At 39.5% G+C, this 27,497-nt stretch overlaps 1 protein-coding gene across 4 annotated transcripts in view; it reads right to left on the bottom strand.

The window, feature by feature from the left end:
• The window catches only part of RAB27B (RAB27B, member RAS oncogene family), a 176,574-nt gene that overhangs the window by 39,300 nt on the left and 109,777 nt on the right, over nt 1-27,497 (bottom strand). The window lies entirely within an intron of this gene.

Raw genomic sequence — 27,497 nt, 5'->3', positions numbered from 1 at the left:
GGATAAAAAGGGGAATGAGTATAAGCATGCAAGCTGGAATATATGCACACAGACACTCATGCATACACAAATGCACACACACACACGAGAACATATGTATGCAGTTTCACCAAGCATGGAAGGAAGGTCATTAGGCCTGTGTATACACTCCCTAAAAGCCAGTCTTCTGTTAATACTCAACTTGATCTAGTCGGAAGATATGTCTGCTTTGAATGCCTATGAAATAAGCCAGAAATATTTACGATCTAAAATACAAATCTGGGACTTCCCTGATGGTCCAGTGGTTAAGAATCCGCCTTCTAATGCAGGGGACGCAGGTTCGATCCCTGGTTGGGGAACTAAGTGCCCACATACCACAAGCACAGAGCCTGTGTGTGCTCTCGAGTCCGTGTGTCACAACTACTGAAGTCTGCGTGCCACAATGAAGACCCAGAGCAGCCAAACTTTTCTAAAAAATACAAATTTGATAAAAATAACCAAATTTGATTTTTTTTTTTCTGTGCCCATAATGCAAAGTAGGAGACTGAGATAGTCATTTATGCTGAGAATTTGACAAACTTTATACAACCAATGCAGGAGATGTAAGAGACACAGATCCAATCCCCAGGTCAGGAAGATCCCCTGGAGGAGGGCAAGGAAACCCACTTCAGTATTCTTGCCTGGAGAATCCCATGGACAGAGGAGCCTGGCGGGCTACAGTCCATAGGGCCGCACAGAGTCGGACACAACTGAAATGACTTAGCAGGCATGCAGGCATACGACATGCAAAAACATCTCTACCTGTAAAAACTGGGATGTGGTCTTATGGACATGACTCCTAGTTTTCTTTACCTGGGAGAAAGGTGGTACTACTTTCCTGGAGGGACAGAAGAGGACCAAGGACGGAGTCCCCTGTCAAAGGGGCAAGTGGCATGTTAGGGCACTGCTTGCCACCAGCCTTGTTAAATGAACCCTGACAGATTGCCCAGGTGGAGGCCTTCCAAGGTCGGGCATTAAAAATGGCACAGAACGCTTCAAAGAGAAGATCAAAAAGTTGCCTGGGGATGCTTAGGCTCTCTGTGGCCTCTCTGATTCCTGCCTTTGATAAAAACTAGTGCAGCAAACACATTTACAGAAAGTCTGTATGTAGGACACTCACCCCAGGAGAGAGCAAGAGATGAAGGAAGAAAATGGAGGAATGTGTGAGATGGTTTAGAAACAGGGAAAGAGCAGCAACAATGAAGGACTGCGTAAAGAAATTGAAAAAAGGAGTGTGGGTTTTATTAATAGAATCAAAATTAGACTGCGGGATGTACTTGTAACAGCAACATTTATAATGATAGGACACTAATTTCTCCCACATTCCCTCATTTACCCATTCACTCACTCAGCCAGCATGTATTGGACACCTACTATGTGCTGGGCACTTTGGGTGTTTGCTGGTGAGGATTAAATGAATTGAGCTAACAGGTTCTGCTACTCTCATCCTCCCAGAACAACTATAAGAGCCACAAGCAACCACATATCCTGGAGGCTCAGCCAGTCCCAGTCTCCCCCTCCTATGCTATTAATAGCCTCCCCTTTCACTCGCAGGACATTAATCTGCACAAACTGTATGCTCACTGAAATTAATTAGAGCTTCCTAACTTGTCTTCAGGTCTCCAATTTTGCCTTTCCCCCATCCATCCTCCACAGAACAGGCAGACCTATCTTTTAAACATGTACGTCAGACTATGCCACTCTTCTGCTTAATATTTTCCAATGCCATTCCATCAAACCGAACATAAAACCCAAAGTTCTTCTTTTACCTTACAAAGTGCTATATGACCTTCCTCTGACCCTCCTCTACCATCTCTCTTTTCCTGAAGGAGCCAAGTTTCATTCCGTCTCCAGGACTTTTGCACTGACGGTCTCCACTGCTGCCTTCTTCTTCTTTTTTTTTTTTTTTTTTTTTGATTGCACTGTGAGACATGTGTGATCTTAGTTCCCTGATTGGGGATCAAACCCCCACTCCTTGCAATAGAAGCGTGGAGTCTTAACCACTGGACTGCCAGGGAAGTTCCCTCTTCTGCCAGTTTTCACAAGCTGTCTCCTTATCATCATTCAGTTCTCAGGTTAAATGTTTCGTCATCAGGGAGATCTTGGAGGGCACCCAAATGTAAAGAAGGCTCCCATTCACTCTCCATGAAAGGTGAAAATGTTAGTCACTCAGTTGTGTCCAACTCTTTGCAACCCCATGGACTGCAGCCCACCAGGCTTCTCCATCCATGGGATTTTTCCAGGCAAGAGTACTGGAGTGGGGTGCCATTGCCTTCTCCATTCACTATTGAGGATACATGATAAAAGTAATCTGTACTTCAAATAAGAGCAAGATCATGTGTTAAATGTATAAAAAGGGCTAGTATTTCAGGAAAATTCAAGAAAGCATTATCACCATAGCGTACAAATAATTCACATTATATGTAAACTGAAGAATGGAGTTTGCTACTGAGCCACTGTTTTTACTCTGGACTTGATTCTTGGAAAGAGAATAAATTTAATTGCTCAGTAAGGGATTAGACTCTGGAGGCAGGTCAGCTTGAGGACAAATTTTAGCTACCCTAAACTCTCAGAACTTGTCTTACAGGCTTCTTACAGGGGATTAGGCAACTTTTTACTTAATTTATCCATTTTATGTTTCAACCTCCACATATTTTTAAAATAAGGGTTATGGTTGATCGTCCCTGTGTGATACAATGCAAACTAGATCCTGTGTGTTCGCATATCTTTTTCCCCATAGTTGTTCAGTAAGTGGCCTCAGTGGACAGTTATTTTGAGGTTAATTGAGACTTTCCTGGACCCCAGCATCTGCCCAAGCCACAGAGCCTTAAATTCTCATGAAGTCATGATGAAATAGATATTCATAAAGAATCTAGTAAAAGAAATAATTTTACTGCCTTAGGGCAAGAATTCGCCAAGGAAGTATTAATAATATATTAACTAGTTTCCTCATTATTGTTGTTGTTTAGTCACTAAGTTGTGTCCAGCTCTTTGCAACCCCGTGGACTGCAGCACACCAGGCTTCCCTGTCCTTCACCATCTCCCGGAGTCTGCTTGGACTCATGTCCACTGAGTCAGTGATGCCATTCATCCATCTCATCTTTCCCAGGCTTGTTAACTCATTACTCCCACTGTCACCAAAGCGAATTTTCATTAGCAGTGCATCTGGTAGAAAGAAATGCAAGGTATTTTGTTGACTGGATAATGAGAAGGGGGACAAGATTAGAAGAGGACATACTTGTACAAATGAAAGTAGAGAAGAAACAGTAGAGTAATGTCCATGGGCAGATGGAGGGACACTGGAAATGATGGCAGGGGAGGATACAAAGTCAAACCTATCATTCCCCTCCATTTAGCATTTTGTTCCTCGTTGGCCATAAGGATGTCATAACACATTCTAAATATCTGTATTGTAAATGGGCTCAGCCCACATTTGTTGAGTTCTTTAAGATTTTAAAAGCTACTGTAAACAATTAACTTGGGGAAACTGCTCTGCTCTTTACTGGTGGCATTTAATGAAATCTATAATAATTTGCACTTTTATTAATACACTAAATCTAAAGCTGTGTGTTGAAACAAGATGCAGTAAAATGGTGAGACGTCAAGAAAAGACACCAAACTGTTCACTACTAGAATTTACAAAGACATACTTGAATAACCTCATTCTAGAAACAAAAGGAGCCATAGGCAAAAGGCCACTGAAAACTCAAATGCAGGTGGCCTGAAGACAGAGGATGAAATGAGGTGGAAAATAGTGTGAGATAATGACAGGCTGGGTCTGGACCAAAGAGACTTTATAAACTCCCAGCAAGAGAAATACAGCATTCTGAGCTTCTAAAGACTGATCTCTCAATTAAAAGAGGGTACACTAACAGTAATACACATAAAGAGATAGCAACCCACCCGTTGTGGTACTTCTGAAAAAGAGAGAGGAGACTTCAGGCCAGTTCATAAAATAAACAAAACACTAAGAAAATTAATAGAAATTAAGAAGGTGATCGGTTTCCACTTTTTTCTTCTTTCATAGCCTTTAGAGAAAGCTACTTACGATTTCTTTGATGCTCCCACAGCATTATCCTTTGGAATCTGGGCTGAGACCCAATTCCAAACTGCTGGAATAACTGAAACGCTGGTTTCATGGGTGTCTTTTTTCTTTTTTAAGTAAATCCGCATTGCCATAGACTGCCAAGCATCAAGCTCGCCCTGAAATTCACTGGGTCTTAAAGAGTTCTTTCTCATCTACTTTTTGCTGAATGTTAAAAGATTTCAAGTTTAGTTGCTCTTCTAAAGATGCTTCTATGTGAAGTGAAGTTGTCAAAATTAAAAGAATTTAAAATTCCACTGCAGCTCCACTGTCTCTGATTCCACGATAACTATGCTTTCAGATTCAGCCCCACGGATGTCTCCACGTTGCCAAAATACCCAGAACACTGTATTCCCTCAGTTGTAAAGGAGAATGTCAAGACAGTTCAATAAACATTTACTGAACATCAGCTACATGCAAGACTTTCAAAAGTGCCATAAATAGGGAGACAGATGAAAGCAGTTAAGCTGGAAATAAAATTCAGTTTCTTCTCTCCTCCCTGAATCTGTGTCTTAACTGGAAGACATCATTATCCGGAAATGACCGTGAAACAGATTGAGTTCTCTGCTGCAGAAAGTAGAAATCGTTTTTGGTCTGCTTTGACAACATGCATTTCATAAAGCACGTCCAGAAAGGAAGAGCGAGAACATGCTCATTATGTGCAGGACAAGTTAAAACAAGTGTTTTAATTCAATTTCTTCATTTAGTCACACATCAAGACATGCATATGACATACATCCAGTTTGAGCAGGAAGATACGGTTCATTAGCAAGAGACGTTGCTTCCTTTCCCGCTAAATCACAACTGGTCATTATGTTTGTACAACTTTTAATTTTATAAGCCTATCACACTCAGGTGATACAAGGCAGGTGAACCAAAAAAAAAAAAAAAGGCACAAAATCCAGAATGACCTTAAAGAATTTAACAGCCTTGAAAGAAACTTGAGCCCAGAGGAATTTTTCCTGTTTGGTTTATCTTGGCTGGTTCTCTCAAGAAGGCATTTTAGCTGAGGTAGTCATCCACTGAGAAACAGAAACTGCTGTTCTGGATCTTTTTCCAAGTTAAAAATAGGAGGTTTTGAATACTGTTAAGAGAACTGGAGTCTCAAAATTAAGCCAGATTGGGAGGTGACCTGAGGGAGACTTTGAGGTCAGACATGGGAGGTTGGAGGGAGGTTCAGGAGGGAAGAGACACATGTGTGTGTCTGGCTGACTCATGTTGATGTACGGCAGAAACCAGCACAATATTATAAAGCAAGTATCTTCCAATTAAAAATAAATGAATTAATTAAAACACAAAACCCAGCTTCTCTACTTACTAGCTCCCTGGCTTCTATTTTATTTAACCTGGGTCTCAGATCCTGCCTGTGTAAGAGGGGAGGGGGGTCTACAGTGTGGGTAAAGCTCCGGTCTCATCACTTGGCCAAGGAGGATGAGGCAAGTAGGTGGAAGTGGTCTCTTGGTATAAAGCAGTGCTGGCAACTATTTGCAATTTCTGCATGTCTTTGTAATCAGTGTTGCAAACACTCATTAATAACATTGCTCATTTTGTGCATTAAACCTAAATAATGACTGCATTAAAGGACTTTGTGGTTAATCAACTTGCATTCATCTGAAACACAACATATGAAGCGCTCAGGTGCTAGTAAGAAAGTAGTATAAAATACAATGCTTGCTCTAAGCACCTACACACTTAAGAAATCATGTTTGGGTGATTGCCAAAATATATTATTAAGTAAAAACAGAGTATGTATTTATCAATGATCATTGAACTGTACATTTAAAATGAGTGTATATTTTTTGTGTAAATTATTCCTCGATTAAAGACAATTGCAGAAAGAAAACTCTGTTGCCCAAGTATAGCCATTAGGGATTTCAGTGAAATTGGTCTGTATTCTGTGACTTGCGTATGGGCAGTTTTAAAACTATCCCAGTTAGATTTTTTCAAACGTGAAAAAAATCAAAAACCAAAAGCAGACAAACAAGATGCTAAGCAACGTGAACAGTGACTTAGGGAGGCCAGCAAGTAAAATTCAGGACTCTGTTAAATTTGAATTTCAGATACAACAGTTAATCTTTTCGTGTAAGTGTGTCCCAAATATTACACATTTAACTGGATGTCATGCATTGCTTTGGCAAAGCTAATAGTATGCTAATTCCATGCATAAAAAAAGAGACAGAATAGAATATGTGAATCCAATTGTTTAATTACATATTCATAAAATGGATTTGGAAGATTTGCATCTGAGGAGAAAAAGTAGCCAGGAGACAAGGAAGGGAAAGATACTTTTCATTGTTAACTTTTTGCGTCTTTGGAATTTTGAACCATATAAATGAATTACATATTTTTAAAACAAAATTCTAAAATAAATAATTGCTAATAGGAATGAAGGCTATATAAGGAGACAAAACTAATACAAATGATACACTTGGAAAACAAAACTAACTGAAATTTGCCCCAATATTTTATTCTATTCTACTCTGCAGTTAGATATAAGTAGAAAATTAACAACCACTTGTTGAGTTGTCAGACTATATAATTGGAATTAATATTAGAAAACTCCTGTTGAGTCACATTAATGGAAATTTAATTTAATCCTCACAATAAGCTCTGGGAGTTTTCCAAATGAAAATGCTGAAACAAAGAAACATCAGTGAACTTGCCCAGACCACACATTTAATGACCGGCAGGCCGGGTGTTTGGATTCAGGTCTGGCCATATCCATGCCCTATAGTTTTTAAGCACAAGGCATTGCTGTACTGTCCTCAAGAATATAAATGCCCAAAGTCAGGGCATTTGTATTTGGGCATGAAAACTGATGCCAAAAGGAAGAACCATAAACAAGCACTTTCAGATAACAACATCAGTCCCTGAGCTGTGAAACCGGACACCGTGGTTAGTATTTTGCTTCCTTCTAAGTAAAAATGCAGGTATATACTTCACTATAATGCAGCCCTTCTGTTCCAGGACAACTGTTTATGACATTTATGCAAATGTAATTGATTTTAGAATAAAATTGGGAATCCACTTCTTAGATAAACTCTGTGAAATTCTATTTTAGAAGGGAAGCTATTTTTATAATATGGCTGACCCAGATTCTGTGGGTTTTGGACAAGGAACAAAATGAGATAATCTAGGAGCTTGCTGATCGCCTTTCGGAGTTAGGGGTCCTAATACAAAACATGACTGATGGCCTCTGTGTAGAGGGGCTACTTCGCTAAACGACAAATGGTTTAACTAGCTAACTTAAGTTTCTAATTGAGTCTACCTTTAGCTAATCTAGTGTTTAAAATGTAGGAGTAAATATTTGCCAGGGAGAAGCAGAATGCCACTTCACTTCTCAAACCTGTACTATTTTCACAGCTTATCAGACACAGGAATATTTCGTTTTCTCATGTGAATGGTTTTTAAAAGATTTCTCCAAAATCTGTTCTGGTCTACACATTCCGTGCATCACCAAGGATCTGCCCACTTTATATTGCAGGATGTAGTGAGCAGGATTAAAGGGTTTATCTGTTAGATATGACAAGTGAAAGCTAATATTTGGTCTTTGAAAATTAGTAGCTATAAAAACAGTGGATCAGAAACTATCATTCCATTGAGAGGAGAGCCACAGACTCCTTAAACAGCTGTCGGGATCTCTAGCAGATACTGGGTTGGGAATACTGGTGAGGCATGTAAGCATCCTCTGCAGTCCAAGTGCAACCAGAGTAGGGCAGCTGAAGTTAAGGCAAGCCTGACTTCCCCATGGTCCCCCACGTTTGACTTTTCTTTGGACTTTCTCCCATCACACATTGCCTCTTCCGAGCAGCCAGTACTACAATTCCCAATCCAGGCTTTTAAAAAGTCAACTCTGGAATGAACATTTACTATCATGCCCTCAGGGACTCCCCTGGTGGTCCAGTGGTTAAGACTTTGCCTTCCAAGGCAAGGGGTGTGTGTTTGGTCCCTACCAGGGGAGCTAAGACCCTACAGACCTTGCAGCCAAATAACCAAAACATTAAAAAAAGAAAACTGTAACACATTTATTAAAGACTTCAAAAGAGGTCCACGTTAAAAAAAAAAAAAAAAAAAACAACGCCCCAGAGGTGCTATTGGCTGGCTTATGTCTCCATCTCCACTTGTCAGTGTTGGTCTCCGTCTTTGAAGAGCAATGTTTGTGCCGTTATCTAAATATTCTATTTATTTTCTTCTTTATTCCTTAAAAAGTGAGCATTCTCTTGGAAAGAACAAAATTAAAGGATCTGTAGAAAAGGCTAGAGCTACACCACCAACACTGTGTCTAAAAGGCCATGAGTCACTGAGGATTTTACATCACTCTTACCATCGAAACAGATACCCCTCCATCTCCCTACTTTTTCCACCCCTCCCCACACCATAAAGTTTATTTGCTTTTTAACATACTTACACATATTTGATTTAGTAGATATTTTCCAGAATCTATCACATTCTGGTAAAGCATTACCAGGAATTAATCTGCATAAAACTCAAATAGTTTTCAACAAATCAAATTGCATCTCCATTCAATTGTATTTGTTACATCTAATTGAATCAAGTTTTTTTGTTTACTCTTCTTATTTTAAAAATAGAAAAACTGAATTGTTTATATCTTTCATAAATCATAATGGTTAAAAAATGTTGTTCCCTCAGTTTTCTGAAGCCCTTATTTATTTATTTTTCTCTGTAGGTCGATAGCCTGTTACTACATAAATATCTCCTTACATAGAGTCCAGGGCAAAATTTGTACATTTATTTCTGAATAAGTTCTATGAGTTTTTCCCATTTAATATTTTAATAATATGAAGACCCAACACTCAATATAAAAATCTCTATATAAAACTGCTGATAAATAGGGTTATGAAACAGCTGTAAACACTTATTTTCATAAATTCTGACAAGAATTGGGTTAATATTTAAATCAGGACAAATTAAGCTCAAGAATTTGGGCACCAAAAATCGATTCATGGGACTTCCCGGGAGGTCCAGTGGTTAAGATCTGCCTTCCAATGAAGAGGACGAGGGTTCAATCACTGATCCGGGAACTAAGATCCCATATGATGGGGTCCCATAGGGCAACTAAGTCTGAGCAGCTCAATGATAGAGCCTGCGTTCTGCAACCAAGACCCTACGCAACCAAATAAATGAATAAATAAATCATTTTTTAAAAGTCAATTCATGAAATATACGTAGGAAGCTTTAAATGGGTTTATAAGCTTCTGCTGAGTTTTTTTTAAACATTTCTTTACTCACTATTTGAGCCTATACTCTATATCTTCCCCCATATCTTACCAGAAAATTCTTAGTGCCAGTGGTAGGATTAATTAATAAATAAAAATGAGCATGGCTATTTAAAAGAGTCAAAGCTTGGAGGGTATATTTAGCCTCACAAACAGCATGATATTTCTAATTAACATCATGTTCTTAAGTGGAGTTGTCTGGCGTCGGTTGGAAGCCATGGCCTTCCTCATTCCCTGGTCACCTCATGCTGACTCTCTAATCCACAGGCAAGTACAGATGGCCTCTCTCTACATTTTATTTTATTTTTTTAAAAAATAAAATAATTTATTATATTTTTATTTTTTAATTGGAGTATAGTTGCTGTACAGTGTTGTGCTTGCTGGTTTCTGCCGTACAACACAGTGAGTCAGCTCTGTGTAAACTTACATCCCTTCCCTGGTGAACCCCTCCCAGCCCAGCCCGGACTCCCATCTCACCCCAGGTCATCACAGAGCGCTGAGCTGAGCCTCCTGGGCTACCGAGCAGCTTCCCACTAGCGATCTGTTCTGCACATATATGTCAATGCTACTCTCCCAATCCATCCCACACCCCTCCTTCCCCCATAGTGATTTCAAAGACACCAAAACAGTAACCTCCTAAAATATATCTCCTCCTATAATCTACCAGAGAGCTGAGTAACTCCACCATCACTATCATTTCATGTGAAGTTCTTTAGAACATAAATGTCAGCATAATACATGTGATAGTACTGCATTTCATTTCAGCATCCCAGAAATATACAGAACATTCAGATCCCTTTAGAATCCTTCCTAGAACAACAAAATAGTATTTATGCCTTGGGCTTTCTTGTCAATACACTAGCAATTACATAAGGTCCTTTTCTACATCACTTATAAAACTACCATTAGAAACATTATCTCCTCTGTGCCTGTGCCATAAAGTTACTCTTATACGCATAATAGAAAAAGATGTCTCTCTCAATAAATTGTATACTTTTTAAAATTTGACAAGAAAAGCTACAGTGCTCATTATCTTTTCGCCTGGAAGATCCAAGTTCAATTTTTGGCTTGAATACAATAATCATCAAGTTTCTCTTATTTAAACTATTTACTTCTCCTTAATTCTGAACTATATGACTCAGTTTTTGCTGGTTTTTAATTCTTCTTTTATCTACTTGACTGCATTTTTATCACTAACCCTCAACTACTGCAAATCCTTTTATGGAAGGAAGTAAACAGAGTCGATTCTTATTATTCATGGTAGTTTTATTCTATAAAATCACTGGCAACACTGAATTAGCAAACATGAAGAACTATTCCTCCTTCAAGGGAAAATACAAGGTGAGGTTCCTGTGAGCTTCTGGTTATAATATTTTCACCAGGTGATCAATACATCATCTTGTTTTATGTGTGTTTCTGTTTAAAGAGGGGCTTCCCAGGTGACTCAGTGATAAAGAACCCATTTGCCAAGCAGTAGACATGGGTTCAATCCCCGGGTCAGGCAGATCCCCTGGAGTAGGAAATGGCAACCCACTCCAGGATTCTTGCCTGGAAAATCCCAGGGACAGAGGAGCCTGGCAGGCTACAGTCCATGGGGTCACAAAAAATTCAGACATGACTAAGCAACTTAACAAAAGCAACTGTTTAAAGAGATCTTATTTAATATAGATTGTTGATTCAATAACCCTGAACTCAGAGCTAACAGTGCCCTAACTCATGCCTGAATGACGTTTAACACACATATATTCTTCATAAGACACGTCACAGCTTTCTTGAGCTTAGGAACACGAGACAGATGGCCCTTCAGCAATATGCTTGGGAGCTATTTTAAATAGAAAAAGTACCACCTTAATGCACAAAAATGCAAAAAATTTGGCTGTAAATAAACCATGAAGAGGACATTTGTTTACTGTGCGGGAGTTGAGACAAGGAGGGATAGTGACGACTTCTTTGACCTCATCCGGGAACTTGCACAGAATGTTCCCCACTCCAAGCATGGCAGTCAATGACTGCAAAAACCACCCTGAGTATTGACTGGGGAGTCAATTACAAAGGCATCTCAGCCGGTAGGCGAGGTCACACATATGCGGTCCGTACATCGGGAGGATGGAGTGTACGCTTTCCCAAGGTGAACGTTTTATTAAATTTTGGTCAATCAGCACATTAGCAACAATCAGAATATTAAATGATTGAGAAGAAAGGAGAGCCCCCAGCTGTGGAAACAGGAGCAGGTACTTTTTGGTGACCTCGTGGAAATGTGAGAAAGGTAAAGTCAAGAAGAGCAGAGGCAGAGGGGGCAGCTAGAGTCCCACAGGGGACTCGTGTCCCTGGGAAAAGTAGAGAAGAAACAAGATGAGCCTACAAAGGAGCCTGCATTAACCTACTTCACAAGTTGACTTTTTTCCTATGGCTGCTACTGCTGCTGCTGCTAAGTTGCTTCAGTCGTGTCCAACTCTTAGCGACCCCATGGACTGCAGCCCCCCAGGCTCCTCTGTCCATGGGATTTTCCAGCCAAGAGTACTGGAGTGGGGTGCCATTGCCTTCTCCTTTCCTATGGCAGTGACCCTTTTATTATATCCATAGTTATATAATATTATATTGCCTTCACAAGTTTACTTTTTTTCTATAGCAGTGACCCTTTTGTTATATCTGTAATATATATTACATAATATTATATTATAATGCCTGTCCCAGTAGATTCCTACCCTAAAGGTAGAGATGCATATTCAGGCTATAGGACCAAGTATTGCCATGCTAATATGTCTGAAGGAAAAGTAGCTTGGTACATACTTCGTTAATTTTGGCCAAATCGTTACTAAAAGTTGTAGTACCAGGTTCAGAACGGGGACTCCGGTTTCTGGCTTTGATGATGAAAAACCGAATTAAACCAGGAACAGCACACTCCCCTCGCCAACCCCTCTATTTTCACAGCACCAGCAATGTAAACACACACAGGAGGCAAAACCTGGGAGAAAGGCAGATTGGGAAAGATCCATGTGAATTTTGTAGGACTAGTAGTAAAACAGATCAGTCCGTTCAATTAGGATGCTGCGTAGTTAAGTCCTCCAGGGATCAACTATGTGAGAAGTAGCTCTGAATGAAAACTTATCAGCTCATCAAGTGAAAATCCAGCCTGGTTTTCTGCCTATACTTGACTTGGGGCCAACACTAATTAACCCTCTTGGCTCTTTCATTCAGAGAAAATTAGTGGGATTACTAGCACCACAGGGCTCCGCAGATATTTCAACTCATGGTTATTTGTCATAGCTGACGGCTGAGTCAACGTTTTTTTCACGCAGTTATCTTCTGTAGATGATATTGATATATAGATAAATGGTAACTGTGCACTGTGCTTTATTCATGCACTTGGCTTGGTTCTTGAAACCATACTCTTGTTATTTCAGAACCAACCCCCCTGCCCCCCACCCTTGATTACTATGATAGTTCTCTGCCCACTGAAGCCATCTAAGGGTAATGGACATGGCTTCTTTTCTTTTTTAAGAAATATTTTTAGGAAATATATTTATTTGGCCATGTCAGGTCTTAGCTGCAGCATGTGGGATCTAGTTCCTTGACCAGGAGTCACACCCAGGACCCACATATTGGGAGCATGGAGTCTTAACCCCTGGGCCACCAGGGAAGTCCCTGGAAGGGCTTTTCTGATTCTGGAAGCACTTATACTTCCTGGGCTTCATTCAGACTATGGTCTTAAATCTATTTGAATGAGCAGCTGGCAAACAGATTCCAGCATAGGAGGAATGGTTGCTTTGATATTCATGTTTTTAAAAATTAGCTTATTCTTGATTATCTGAAAGGGGAGAAAATGTATAGCTTGATTTTGGCCTAACTTTATAGAATTCAAAGTAATCTTTCAAAGAAGATTTCATCACTCACGTTTTATATTTCAGGAGAATGGAAATAATCTTTTTATCATATGATACCTAAAGCATTAGAGTCAAGTTCAGTTCAGTTCAATTCAGTCACTCAGTCATGTCCGACTCTTTGCAACCCCATGAACCACAGCACGCCAGGCCTCCCTGTCCATCACCAACTCCTGAAGTCCACCCAAACCCATGTCCATTGAGTCAGTGATGCCATCCACCATCTCATCCTCTGTCATTCCCTTCTCCTCCTGCCCTCAATCTTTCCCAGCATCAGGGTCTTTTCAAATGAGTTAGCTCTTCACATCAGGTGGCCAAAGTACTGGAGTTTCAGCTTCAGCATCAGTCCTTCCAATGAATATTCTGGAGTGATTTCCTTTAGGATGAAATGGTTGGATCTCCTTGCAGTCCAAGGGACTCTCAAGAGTCTTCAACACCACAGTTCAAAAGCATCAATTCTTTGGCACTCAGCTTTCTTTATAGTCCAACTCTCACATCCATACATGACCACTGGAAAGACCATAGCCTTGACAAATCGGACCTTTGTTGGCAAAGTAATGTCTCTGCTTTTCAATATGCTGTCTAGGTTGGTCATAACTTTCCTTCCAAACAGTAGAATCAAGTAGACTGAGCTAAAAGTTCAAATGTGTCTAATTTCCAAATAAGCCAGTTGGCTTTGCTTTCTTTTGTAACGATTTGACATTGTCCCCTGGCCCGGACGGTGTGCATCAGGTACACACCAGTGTGGCTCAAATGTTGCTGTTATTCTTGCTGGTCCTCAGGTGCCATGGCAGTTGTTTAATGTGTTTAATACAAACCCCCAGACCCTTGGGAAATCAGGAGCGGAAACAGGAAAGATGAGCACAAATACATCCCTGACGCCCTTTCTAAACCCCACGTCCAAGGTCTCCCTTCAGAATCATCTTCTCAATACAAGGCAGTTTGGCACTGCTAAAACAAAATCATGAATTTTACTGAAAATCTAAAATTATAGCTTCACCATTACCACAAAGCTTTAATAAATATCAGCGGTACATGGTGCTAATTTTTAAAAATGCCTTCCTGAACCTCAGTCACCAGAAAAAGTTTAACCACAAACTCATCAGGTTAGATTACTTGCTGACAGAAAGCCCAGTGACAAGGTTACAAGCAAATGTCAAGGACAGTGACTGACTTCATAGATGCTTACAGTTTCTACTCATGAAAAAAACAATACAAATGTATGAATTTAAGATATTTTGCCTGAAACTAGCAAATCTAAGGTGAAATTTTTAGTTGCAGCAGCCCTCCAAATTAAGAATATTTTTAAATAGGCATTTTGCTCTTAGTAGAGACAGATAAAACTTAATTAATGGCAGTGGGTGTTTTAACATATATGACAGTCAATATTTTGAATTCTGCTTTAGCCCACAGGAAAAAGGAATTCTACCTAGCCTATTTTGAGTTTGAGCCTAGCCAGGGTTTGCGCAAGCTCTGAGAATTGGTGATGGGCAGGGAAGCCTGGCATACTGTGGTCCATGGGGTCGCAAAGAGTCGGACACGACTGAGCAACAGAACTGAACTGAACCTAGCCTATTGATATGTTCTCAATGGACTTTTTTTTTACATTATTGTGTAAGCTTTGATGGACTTGATAATGGCCTGATATACTGTGTCATGCTTAAAAATTATGTGAAAATATCTATATAAATTTCCTGTGAAACATAAAGCTTTATAGAACTCTTTTTCTGAAAAAAAAAAAAAAAAAAACCTCAAAAACCTCAAGTCCTCATTGAAAAGACTAGAAATTATTTCAATGTATTTGTTTACATGTTCTAAAAGTTCTGCAAAGAAAAATCCATAGAATATTTCTAAAAATGTCAGTAGTTATCTGACACAGGTTCTCCATATAGTAGAATAAATAAGAAACTGCTTACATATTACTGCTTACAAATAAGAGAGTAAACCAGTCTCATTGCAGTTTTCTAAATTTTCTAAAACTGGCTTAATTATTTGGGAAATAAGCCAAGTACAGACAGAAAACCAGGACTAAAATTTCCTTTGATGAACTTACTAATTTTACTGTAAGGCTATTTCTGCCATAAAAGCCTTCTGCCATCTGACATTTAATCTTTCTTGTTACTTGACAGAGCTTCCAAATATTTTTATATGGCAAATACTGGATGCAGTTTTGCTTACTATGATCCATAAGGTATGTTTTTGTCTCTTAGAAAATCACACAGTTATCTCTTTGTGTGTGTGTGTGTGCTCAGTCGTAGCTGACTCTTTTTGATCCCATGAACTGTCACCTGCCAAGCTCCTCTATCCACGAACTTCTCCAGGCAAGAGTGCTGGAATGGTTTGCCATTCCCTACTCCAGGGGATCTTCCTGGGGTAGGATCTTCCAGGGATCAAACTGGTGTCTCCTGCATTGGCAGGTGGATTCGTTACCACTGCACCACCTGGGAAATCCTTTTGTGTCACCACTGTGGTATCTCTTTGTGGTACCTGTGAATTGTCGAAATCCTCAATTTTAAACCACTTTATTCTATTGTAACAAGTCTGTATTTTCAGGCTGGCAGGCTGGAAAATGAACTGAATAGTAGATGGGTATCTATTTCTGAAGGCAGTAAGTCAGAGGATAGTAGTGGTGTTAAGGATTACTCTAAAATTACCAAGATGCAAACAACCAAGAAATCTTTTGCTGTCTATAAGGTTGGCTATTTATTTTGCCTTTGTGGATCTGGAGCTCTTTAGAGAAACTACAGGTTTTATGAACCCACCTCTTATATTAGCAGTTGGCTGAGATTAGCTAAGAAAAAAATGCCACAATTCCTGTTGGAAAAATACTCAAGGCAGTTACTGTTAACCTGCAGACTAACCAGTGTCTGACGGTTTATCAACTGAGTTTATTTACATCTACTTGTCAGGTTCACCCGGAAGACAGGAAACTAAGAACTTACTGTTAAGGATACACAGGGAAGTGTTTCAAACAGTTTGGTGATCAAGCCTCAAACTCTATGAAAGGGCCAATTTCCTTTCCGAGGGTGGAGCCTCTTCCTTTCCAAAAGGCTCTACAGAAAGGGCATCCTTTCTTCAAAAGGACCATATTTTCAAAACTAGGGATTTGAATATATGTTTAACCCAGAGTCTGCCCTAGTAACGGAAGATTTTAAATGGCGGTTGCTCCAGGAATTCTGGGCCAGGGTGTCACCATCCACATAGGCTACATTAGCTTTTACCGATAAAGTTATTTTTGCTCCAAATTGTTGCCCTATAACTAACTCTGTTCTTAAGTCTGGAATGTCTAACGGTAGGCATGCCTTTGGATTTTTGCTACATGTGAAAAAGCAACCACGGTTACTTGGAAGAGTGATTCATTATGTGTTTTCAGTCATAGCTACTTTAGCAGAAATTAATTCCCCAAAATGACTGGTTAGTAAGCCACTGATTTCCCAGCTTGAAAGCAACACACTGGTACTAGCACTGTAGAAAAGTATCAAAAGAGATAAAAGTGGGCTCTGAGAGGAAAGTAGGCTCTGAGATAAAATTCCAAGCGAGATCAATTTTATTCATGACCTGTACTAAAAAGAAAATTCTTTGTTCCACCTTCAATAAATGACAAGGAAAAAAGATACAAGGAAACAATCTTCCCTCCTTGATAAAACAGACACATAAAATTATTTGCCTAGACAGAATTTTAGGGGCCGTAGGGAATATTTGGCCCTATAAAAAGCTTCATTATTTCCAATTACACAAGAGAAGCCGAGGATATATCATGTCTACAAAAGTTTACAGAAAAGCACTTCTGTTTCTTCCTTAATAAAGTTCATGATAAAACCTACTATTGTTATGGATTTACTTATAGACCCCAATGCTATCATATGAACAGAGTTCTGGAAACTCACTCCTGGAATGGATATCATAAAAATATTCACTCTCGTTAAGTCTAACACCAGTTCATTTCAGATCCAGTTAAACAGGAATATTTTCTGAGTAATCAGAATTAAGTGATATAAACAAGTTTATTAAGTGCAATAAACAAGAATATGTTATTCAAGATTTAGTATATTCAGACTTTTTAAAATAAGTACAGTATTTAAAATATATTCTCAGTATCTAGGGGTGCTAAATAATTCATCAGGCCAAGAGAAAGGCCCTAAATAGACCCAAAACCTTTATTTCTGCCTATACACACCCTTTCACTGGGACTCTGTGATTAAGAGTTGGTTTTCCTATTGCTTGGGTCACTCAGTTCAGGTTTGCCTTTAAATTGTGCCTGGGGCCAATTTTGGCAATCATGTCAAAAGAAACTGGATTCATAAAGATTATGGCTAGAATGGGAAAGTGTTTGTTTAACTTCTCTCATCCCCTTCACACTCTGACATATAGCCTGTATTCACTAATACAGGCTGAAATCTCAACAAGTAACATGTAAAAATTATTCCAAATAGGAAGCAGTTGTAAGAGAACGCAGACTTTGTAAAACTGCATCCATTAAAATCAAAATTATCAAACTTCTCATTTTCTTCCACAATGGCCTGAACTTGAAAACTGGTTCATTCAGTGGATACATTTTGCAGCTCCTGCTGTTTCAAAGCTGAAAATAAGGAAGCCTGTTATCAGTCTTCAATCCAAGATTAAACACCAATGCAAGTTTTCACCCTTGACAATTCTGCCTAAAAGTCATAATTTATAGTGATCTATAAATGTTCATCATTAGTTACACAAAGCATTTTTTGCAATGATATTTGTCTTTTCTTCATGTTTATTGCTATACTGCCGCACAAGTGGGAGTGCCAAAAACAAGACATCTGTGTCCCTAATGCTAGCTTACCTATACTGAAACCTCAAACAAGAAAGACACTGGTATTTCCCAAGAGAATATATGAAATATTGATGAATTTACAGAAGGGGATAATCTAGAAGATTCACAGTTGGGTAACAGCTTGTAAATAATGTAAGTAACCAAATGCTAGAGAACAAAAAGGACTAAAATTAACATGGTTTTAATTAGAAATCTTGACTGGGGTATTTGTAGACATGGATTATGTGTCTAACTCATAGATGAGTCATGAAAATGTTGTTTAGAACTTTTCTTTCTCTATCTATAATAATCAGAACACAGATAACTGAGCTATTGGCATATTATGAGAAGGCTTTATAAAAAAACACATTTGTTCTGAACTAGATGCCTGAAATGATGCATCCGTAACAAAGACAACCTTCAACACCTGCATAGAAAGAAGAGAGGAACGTCTCAATAGGACAAGTAGTCATGCAGAAGGTTCTCAGGCTGATTATCCACTAATCAGAAATAGTTGCGATGGAGAGTGAGAGGCAGTCAGATGGTTGTATAAGGAATGTTCTTAAATGTAGCAACATATTTCCCAAACTGTTTTGAACAATGAACTGGAACGAGTATTAACATGGGAATGGACAAGGCTTGGGAAGAGGAAGTGGGAGACAGAGAATAACTTGCCTTAAACTTGGTCCATGGACACACATTTACAAGTCAATTATGTAACAGTATTTTACATGGGTTGGATATTTCAAAAGTAATCGTTACTAGATAATTATCCTTTAATTCTTTTAGAACATTGAGATACATTGTGTTACGCTTTGGTAAGCAGATCCTGAGATTAGAAGTGTCATAAATTCAGAGGCAGCAGAGTTGGAACAAAGCTATTGAGTACAACAAAGGGAATGGCAGTTAATTTGTTCTTCAATTAATATGTGCTGGGCATCAATTATTGAAGCATGATATTAATGAGCCAAAATCAATAGATTCAATCACTTGAGTACTCTGCTCGGTCTTTTGTTCTGTGGTACTGGAACACATTCCTAACCGAGCTATGACATGTCAGTTTTCACAAATGGGGCTGGGAGAAAACATGAGTGAACAGAATCCTAGGGCATGGAAATATTTAAAGTGGTTGCCCCACATACAGGGATAAATGATGCCCGATTCATAACTAAGAGCTACAGGCATATTTATCCTCCCAATTTAATAATAGCAATCAACATGATTATATATAACCTTACATTTCCCCTAAGTCCTTCCAGAATGTAAATGGCCTTATTAGCCAAAGCTGATTGGTGCTGACAGAACAGGAAGAAAATCATGACTCCTATCTTATGGCCACTAAACCTCCCTCTTCCCAGAGTCTCCTTCAGAGATGGCATTAGGTCTTAGGGATTTTCGTGATCACTTGCAAACCAGCACTTCCCAGTTGCTATTATCAGTCTGACCTCTCCTAGCAGGTTTAGAATCCTGAAGGCTTTTTCCTGGTAAATCCAGTTGAATCATTATAGGTGCCTGAAAGCCTCAGGTCTTCTCCTCCAACGTGCTTCACTTTCTCTACACCTAATTTCAATTCTGGGAACTGTTCATTCATCTAATGCCTCCTAACGGTTGAGCCCATAAAACTTTCTCTTTTCTCCTATAGCTGGTCAATGCCATTCATTAATTATTTCTCTAATCTGACTTCTCTTCTCCAACCTTAACCGTCTTTTGAGCTAATTTCAGACCATTTGTATGTCCCACTTCTAACTGCTCACTCTACGGTTTTAGCCCCCTTAGGTTTTATCTTCCTCTTTATTACCACAATACTGTGTTCAAACCACTAACAAACTTTACCAGGTTATACTCAAATTATCTGCTCATGGATCTACCTCAACAGATTCTAAGCTCTTCAGGAGCAGGAACTATGTCTTCCACATCCTTTCGATCAAACGACTAAATATGCTGCTGACACAAAAACAGCACATAATGAATATTTCTAATAAACAATTCAGATATGTAAAAATTATACCAGAAACTAAGTTGCTATTGTTAGTTTTAACATGGTAGGCAGCTCTCTTTATTATAATAAATAATTGTAAATTTCAACTTTAACATGACTCAGTTCAGTTCAGTCGCTCAGTCGTGTCCGACTCTGTGACCCCATGAATTGCCTCCCAGCAACGTGGCATTTTCTCTAAAGTTTATACTCTGCAGGTAGAATTTGTGCTCTCCAAAGGATGTCCAGAATTCTTGGATTTTTATTTTCATGTTTTGGATCAAGTGGCAGTGTGCAATAACCCGTTTTTAGCAGAAAAGACTAAAAAGCAGTGAACTATTTTTTAAACCTCTTATTTCAATTTCTACACACTTTTAAAGAACATAATTCCTGAGAAATAAGACAAAAATGTTTCTACTGGTAATAAAACATGATGAAACAGAATACATGTCTTTCTTTAAATATATAGTTAACATTTATGAAACCTTGAAATTTACTCTTTTGAATTAGCTTTCTGTTCTCAAGGTGCCAAGCCTATCCCCTTGCTGCTGCTGCTGCTGCTAAGTCGCTTCAGTCGTGTCCAACTCTGTGTGACCCCAGAGACGGCAGCCCACCAGGCTCCCCTGTCCCTGGGATTCTCCAGGCAAGAACACTGGAGTGGGTTGCCATTTCCATCCCCTTAAGTATATGCATATTTACTATATTGATTTTTTTTTAATTCCCCGCCCCCCCCTACTATATTGATTTTAAGAATCATTGCTACTCTGGACGAATTGCAGCGTACCTCAGTCTTTATTCCACTAAAATTATCCTAATCCAACTCCTTCCAGAATGTAAAGGATAGGAAAAGAGTTTCTGGTCCCATGGGCCTCACACATGAGCTGACTTTAAAAAGTCAAAGTGTACTTGGCAAGCGTGAAAAACAGAAGGAGTCAGACCCATGAAAACCACACTTGATTTGCAAAGCTGTGTTGGGAACCAGAGAGAAGAGCATTACAGCTCAAAGGAAATTCATCTTCATCACAACTCAGCTATTATCACAGAGCCGTTTCACAGAGAAAACCACACCATAGAACTCAGAGACCTCCCCCACCTCGCACCGGAAATAGATGCTCACCAGGCTTACCAAGTCTGCAGAGTAGGGCAAGCCTGCAGTGGCTGAAACCATCCCCCTTAGAGGGCAAAACATATGCAGGACATAGGGCCTCACCTTCCATTTCTCATCTCGCTCTCACCTTTGTCTAAGAAGACTCTTTGCAATCTGAAATGGAATGAGTTCTCACCAAATGTGCAAACTCCTGGGGTGGGAAGAGGGCACCTCCATTAGGAGACTATCCAGGAGCAGTACTAATAATGAGTTCTATATTCTACCTTTGTCTCCTTGGTTTTTCTAGTAGCTAAGTGAAAAAAATTCTAATCTAACAAGGAGGGTTGGGGAAATTGCAGTTTTTAGGTCAGTTTCAAAATGACTAGCACCTGATGATGGCTTAGTCCAGTCCTGAGAAAAAAGCAAACCCAAAGTTGTTCATTCCATTTTATTGCTACTATGCAGTCTTCGTCAACTAGCATCCTGTAATTTTTTTTTAATTTTTAAATTTGTATATGATTTTTAAAAGTCATTTTCCAGTTAGAGTTATTGCAAGATATTGGCTCTTTTCCCCATGTTGTACGATGCATCCTTGAAACGATCTTTCAGCCAGTAGTCTGTACCTCGCACTCCCCAGTCCTTGTACTGCCCTTCTCGCAATGCATAACCACCGGTTTGTTCTCTATATCTGTGAGTCTGCTTCTTTTTGTTTTATTCACTAGTTTTCTTTGACATGACAGGTTAGTTGTTCAGTTGGGTCTGACTCTTTCCGATCCCATGGGCTGTAGCCCGCCAGGCACCTCTGTCCATGGAATTTGCCAGGCAAGAGTAGTGGAGTGGGCTGCCATTCCCTTCTCCAGGGCATCTTCCTAAACCAGGGGTCAAACCTGGGTCTCCTGCATTGCAGGAAGATTTTTACCACCAAGGAAACAACATTTTAGATTTCACATATAAGTGATGTGATACAGTATTTACCTTTCTTTGACTTATTTTACTTAGCATAATGCCTTCAAATCCATCCATGTTGGTGCAAATGGCAATTTTTGTTCTTTTTTATGGCTGAGTAGTATTCAGTGTGGGCTTCCCCAATGGTTCAGCGGTAAAAAATCTGCCTGCAATACAGGAGATCAGGAGACTCAAATTCTATCCCTGGGTCAGGAAGATCCCTGGAGGAGGGCATGGCAACCCACTCCACTATTCTTGCCTTGAGAATTTCATGGACAGAGGATCCTGGTGGGCTATAGTCCATAGGGTCACAAAGAGTTGGACACACCTGAAGTGACTGAGCACAGTATTCCAGAGTGTGTGTGTGTGTGTACACCACGTCTTCTTAGCATCTCATTTCTAACATAAGATTAAAGAGTAGGGCTTTGTCATATCATGTCGTATTTATTTAAATTTGTTTCTACATGTTTTTAACCCTTAGTTGTAAATACCAGGATATTTTCACTAAAGTGATTTTTCCTAGGATACGTTTTGCAGTGTTTTCTGTATTGTTTCTCATAGAATCATTCACCTCCAAGCTCTGAGAGGCAGCCTTTGATAACTGGCATTGCCAACCTTGGAATGATTAAGATCAAAGTTTGAATAAGGGAGGGACAGGGCCAAGACTGGGTGTGACAGTTTCTGCCTCTTTAGTTGTTTTGTTCACTCAAAAAAAAAAAAAATTAAGAAATTAGCAAATTAGATGCATTGCTCCAGTGCTTCCCGGCATTTGGAAAAAAGATTTCAGAAAATCCGAGGTCTAACTCAGCTCAAGGAGGCACCTTGGGTGAATATAAGAAAGCTCCCGATCTTGGAAAAGGCTTCTATTATTTTAGGCACTAAGAGAGGCCAGGTTTTCTGTTCCCTCTTTGAAAAATCTAGTTTCATTCTATACTTTTTAAAAAAGTATTTTCACGTATCCAGAAACACATATTAACAGTGCATTCTTTATGAAAATGTTGAATCACAGCCCATGAGAGCTGAGCAACGCTTTTAACAAGCTTCTCAGACTCTGAGGACCTTGCTTACATTAGATTGGACAAATGTCACACAGACCCATTTTGCCTTTTCTAATTATTTTTGTTCTGTATCCCTCAGGTCAGATTTAACTCACAGTTTCACTTTTCTGAGCAAGTTAAAAACAGAGCAACAAGAAAACAAATCGGGTTGACCCCAAGATCACTATAATTGACAATAAATTTATGGGTTACAGAAAGAAAGCTAAAATACAATCTTGAATATTTTCTTAAGCCTCTTAAAAAGAAATTTGCCCTCTTTTATAGAATTTATGTCTTTCTCTTTTTCTCTCTGTGTACATTGTGCATATATACTTATACATGTATATTATGAATATCTAAACTCATACACATAAATACATCTATAATTATGAATATCTATCTATCTGGATACATAGGTACATAAATGAAAGAGAGGAAAGAAACAAGGGGAAAAGGAAGGTAAGGAACTAAACGGGAAGCAAGAGTTACCTGGTTACCCAGGTCTAGAGCTAGACAATAGGGATATTAAAGTAATCAGTCCATTCCTTTTGTTGTACACAGGAGAAAACTGTGCCTTAAGGAAACTAAATGCCATACTCACAGCTTTACTACTCAGCACCAGTATAATTTGATTAATGATGGGCTTATCTGCCTTTTCTAAAATTGTTCCCCAGATTCTGTGAATCTTGATATCTTTGAATATAGTTTTACCTACTAAAAAAGGTTGTTCTTGCATTTCTGAATATTAAACATTTGGTTTCTATGGCAGCTACAATTGCTATATACACATGTGTGCAAGCTCAACTGCTTAGCCGTGTCTGACCCTCTGCAACCCCATGGACTGTAGCCCGCCAGTCTCCTCTGTCCATGGGATTTCCCAGGCAAGAATACTGGAGTGGGTTGCCATTTCCTCCTCCAGGCAACTGCCATATACTATGATGTTATTTACTTTACTTTGATGCTATGTTCTACAACCGTATAAACTAAATTTTCACTGTTATCTCTTAATATGTGATCTATAATATCTATCAAATATCAAACAAATTGTGTTCTTTCTTGGGTTTGTAGGATTACAGTTTTGAAAGAGAGGTTGAAGTTCATTTAGTTCAGCTTCTCAGTACAGACAATTCTCTATAACAAATAATTCATGGAGTGGACTTCTTAGTTTTCTCAGATACACCTTATCCCATCTTTGCAATGACTTCCCAGGTGGGCTTCCCTTGTGGCTCAGCTGGTAAAGAATCCACCCGCAATGCGGGAGACCCGGGTTCAATCCCTGGGTTGGGAAGATCCCCTGGAGAAGGGAAAGGCTTCCCACTCCAATATTCTGGCCTGGAGAATTCCATGGACTGTATAGTCCATGGGGTTGCACAGAGTCGGCCATGACTGAGCGACTTACACTCACTTCACCCAGGTGGTCTCTCCAGCCTCACTCTGTGCCCCTCTCTAGCCCTGCTTTCTAGTCTCTTCTGTTGTTTTCAGTCCCTAGGCTGTGTCTGATTCTTTGGGCTGCAGCCTGCCAGGCTTCCCTGTCCTTCACCATCTCCCAGAGTTTGCCCAAACTCATGTCCATCGAGTCAGTGATGCCATCCAACCATCTCATCCTCTGTTGCCCCCTTCTCCTGCCTTCTATCTTTCCCAGCATCGGGGTTTTTCCAACGAGTTGGCTCTTCACATCAGGTGGCCAAAGTATTGGAACTTCAGCTTCTTTTCAACAGACAGTATCTAAATGATAGTGTCGCCTTCCTTCACTCAGAATAAAAATCAAAAGCCAACATGCTTGCTTTCAAAGCCCTCTGTGACCTGCCCCAGTACGACCCTGCCCCCAGGGACACAGACAGCCTTCTTGCCACTTCTGGAAGTTGCCAGGCAAACTCTTGCTTGTTGATCCTTCAGTCTAGACAGCTCTTCCTCCTTGTCCTGAGCTTCCGTAAGACCAACATTCAAATGTCACCTTCTCAGTTAGACTTTCCCTGGGCCCCTGATCTAAAGTTTCAACACTGACTGGGCGTGTCACTGCCACTGTTCGTTCCTTCTCTGCTTTACATTCTCGTCTAGCTCTTATCTCCAATGTATCACAGATCTAACTTGCACATCCATTTATTCTCTAAAGTAAAAGGCAAGTTCTCTGGAGTCCAGTCACTTTTGTGCATTTGGTCCACTTCTGTTCACACAGAGCCCAGAATAAGGCTTGACACTATTAATAAATGTTTAAGAAGTGAACAAGAAATGTAAGTTCTTTTCCTCAACTACACTCACCAGTTGTTTACTTAGAAAAGACAACTTATTTAGAAATTTTTGGCTATGTGTTAAACAGCATTTTATTTTCATTACTGATAATCCAGACAAGTTTCCTTCATTTAAGGAGGGCTTATGAAAGATGGTTAATATTTAAAGAATATGAATAATGATTGCAAAGGGAGTGAAACAAGTTTAGTAATTCTCTCAACTCCATTTACGGAGTTTACAATTGGTTTTTATTATGCTTCGTGGTGTTGCTACTTCCTACTACAGAATAAATGTCAGCTCCATTCTACACCTAGTAATGAGTGAAAAAATTATACCATTCAGCCACCAACTCCAACAATGACTTACCCTTCATGGGAAACACCTAGTTTGTCCTGTCTGTTTTTACAGTAATTGTTCTCCTGTCTCTCAAAACTGCAATTACTTGCTTAAGAGCAGAACCAAGGTTGGTTAACCTACCTTGATGAATCAACTCAAGAAACTGGATTAATTGTGAGCTGAGCTTTATGTGAATAGTTGGTCTATGTTTCACGCTGTCCTGATCTGCAAGACCAAAAACCCAACCAAAAGTCTCCCAGGCTGAAGGTGGGAAAACAGCAGAGTTCTGTTTTTGAACCACCTGGGGCTTTGGATGGCTTCTATCTTTCCAGAAGTACAGTTAAATATAATGAAAAGCAGTTCAGAAACCAGTAGATAATTTTAATAGAAGCTGGTGTGCCAAGGAGCTGAGCAGATCAATTATATTAGAGTTACCTTCCCTATCAGGTAGTCAGATTCCTGTTCCAGAAATGGCCTATGAGGGAGTTGTGGTTTGCTTACATATGACAGATACCCTTTGATTCCTTCTTGGCATCTTTGAGAACAGGCTTGTCCGGTTTCATTGGCAAGGTTCTGTTCTTTCGAAAGCAAAGATGGTAACATTTATGGGAGGCCACTGTCAGTTCGTAAGCAGAAAAGCCTCCTTAACATTAAGCTATCTGCCAAGATTAACTTGTTTTGGTCATTCCTAAAATCTCTTCTTGCCTTCAAGAAGTACTGATTCCCTCCAGGTAGAGGATTAATGATAGGAAACTGTGAAAAATAAGTATATGGGGGAACAGCACAAGGCAGGTATGACTCTCACTTCTTACTACAATTTGGACTTTACAGTAGCTTGAAAATTCAATAAACTGAAATGCCTGAGGCTATACTGCTGAAGTTAACTTTTCTGTTAACTTCAAATTTAGAACTCTATAACCGTGCACATAAAACATATATATATAGATAGATAGATGTTTATTTATCTATAATATTACTGAAGATGTATGAATGTAACTGAATATTAAGAACAGTACATCTTTGAAACAGACTAAAAATCTATAACTATTATTATGTTCAATAATAATTTTGTTGCTAAGAACTCAGAGCCTCGAAGGCTGCAGTCCATGGGGTCGCTAAGAGTCGGACACGACTGAGGACTTCCCTTTCGCTTTTCACTTTCATGCATTGGAGAAGGAAATGGCAACCCACTCCAGTGTTCTTGCCTGGAGAATCCCAGGGACGGGGGAGCCTGGTGGGCTGCAGTCTATGGGGTCGCACAGAGTCGGACATGACTGAAGCGACTTAGCAGCAGCAGCAGCAGCAGATACACAACTGGAATCATACATATCCTTAATTTTAGGTCTCGAAATAAAAAGCAGTAACAATGTTAACCAGTGTGTAACAGCTAGTAGCAAGTCTGATGACTTTGACCAAACTCAGCCTTTTCCTTAGGGACAGAGACTCCAGCTTCTGCTTAGGGACATTCCACCTGATTCAATAGCTTGTGCGGAGTTGGAAACTCTTGGAAGCTCATTTATTATGACCAGTTGAACAAACACACGTGTACACACCCTTCTAGGACTGCAATACCCGGATCACAATTCTGAAAGAACAGGTTTAAAAAAAAAAAAAAAAAACTATCAGACAGACTCTTGATTTCTCTGGGGCTATTTCACCTGAGGACGGACAATCCCTTGTCTCACCTCACGAAATGACTTCTCCTTAAATGAACCTCGAAACACGATGATGATGAAGAATTGTTATTTCGGTTGTCTTTGAGATACAGATGGAAGGAAACTGACATTGCTAAGCCAGGTTCTTTTTTTAAAATCCCAACCAGCTGTTTGATTGGCGAGGACCAAAACAAAGACAGACACCAGCCAGTTTTCTGAGACATCCA

The sequence above is a fragment of the Bos indicus x Bos taurus genome, chromosome 24, assembly GCF_003369695.1.
Source record: "Bos indicus x Bos taurus breed Angus x Brahman F1 hybrid chromosome 24, Bos_hybrid_MaternalHap_v2.0, whole genome shotgun sequence".
NCBI classification, from domain to species: domain Eukaryota; kingdom Metazoa; phylum Chordata; class Mammalia; order Artiodactyla; family Bovidae; genus Bos; species Bos indicus x Bos taurus.
This window is presented reverse-complemented; position numbering and strand designations above follow the sequence as displayed.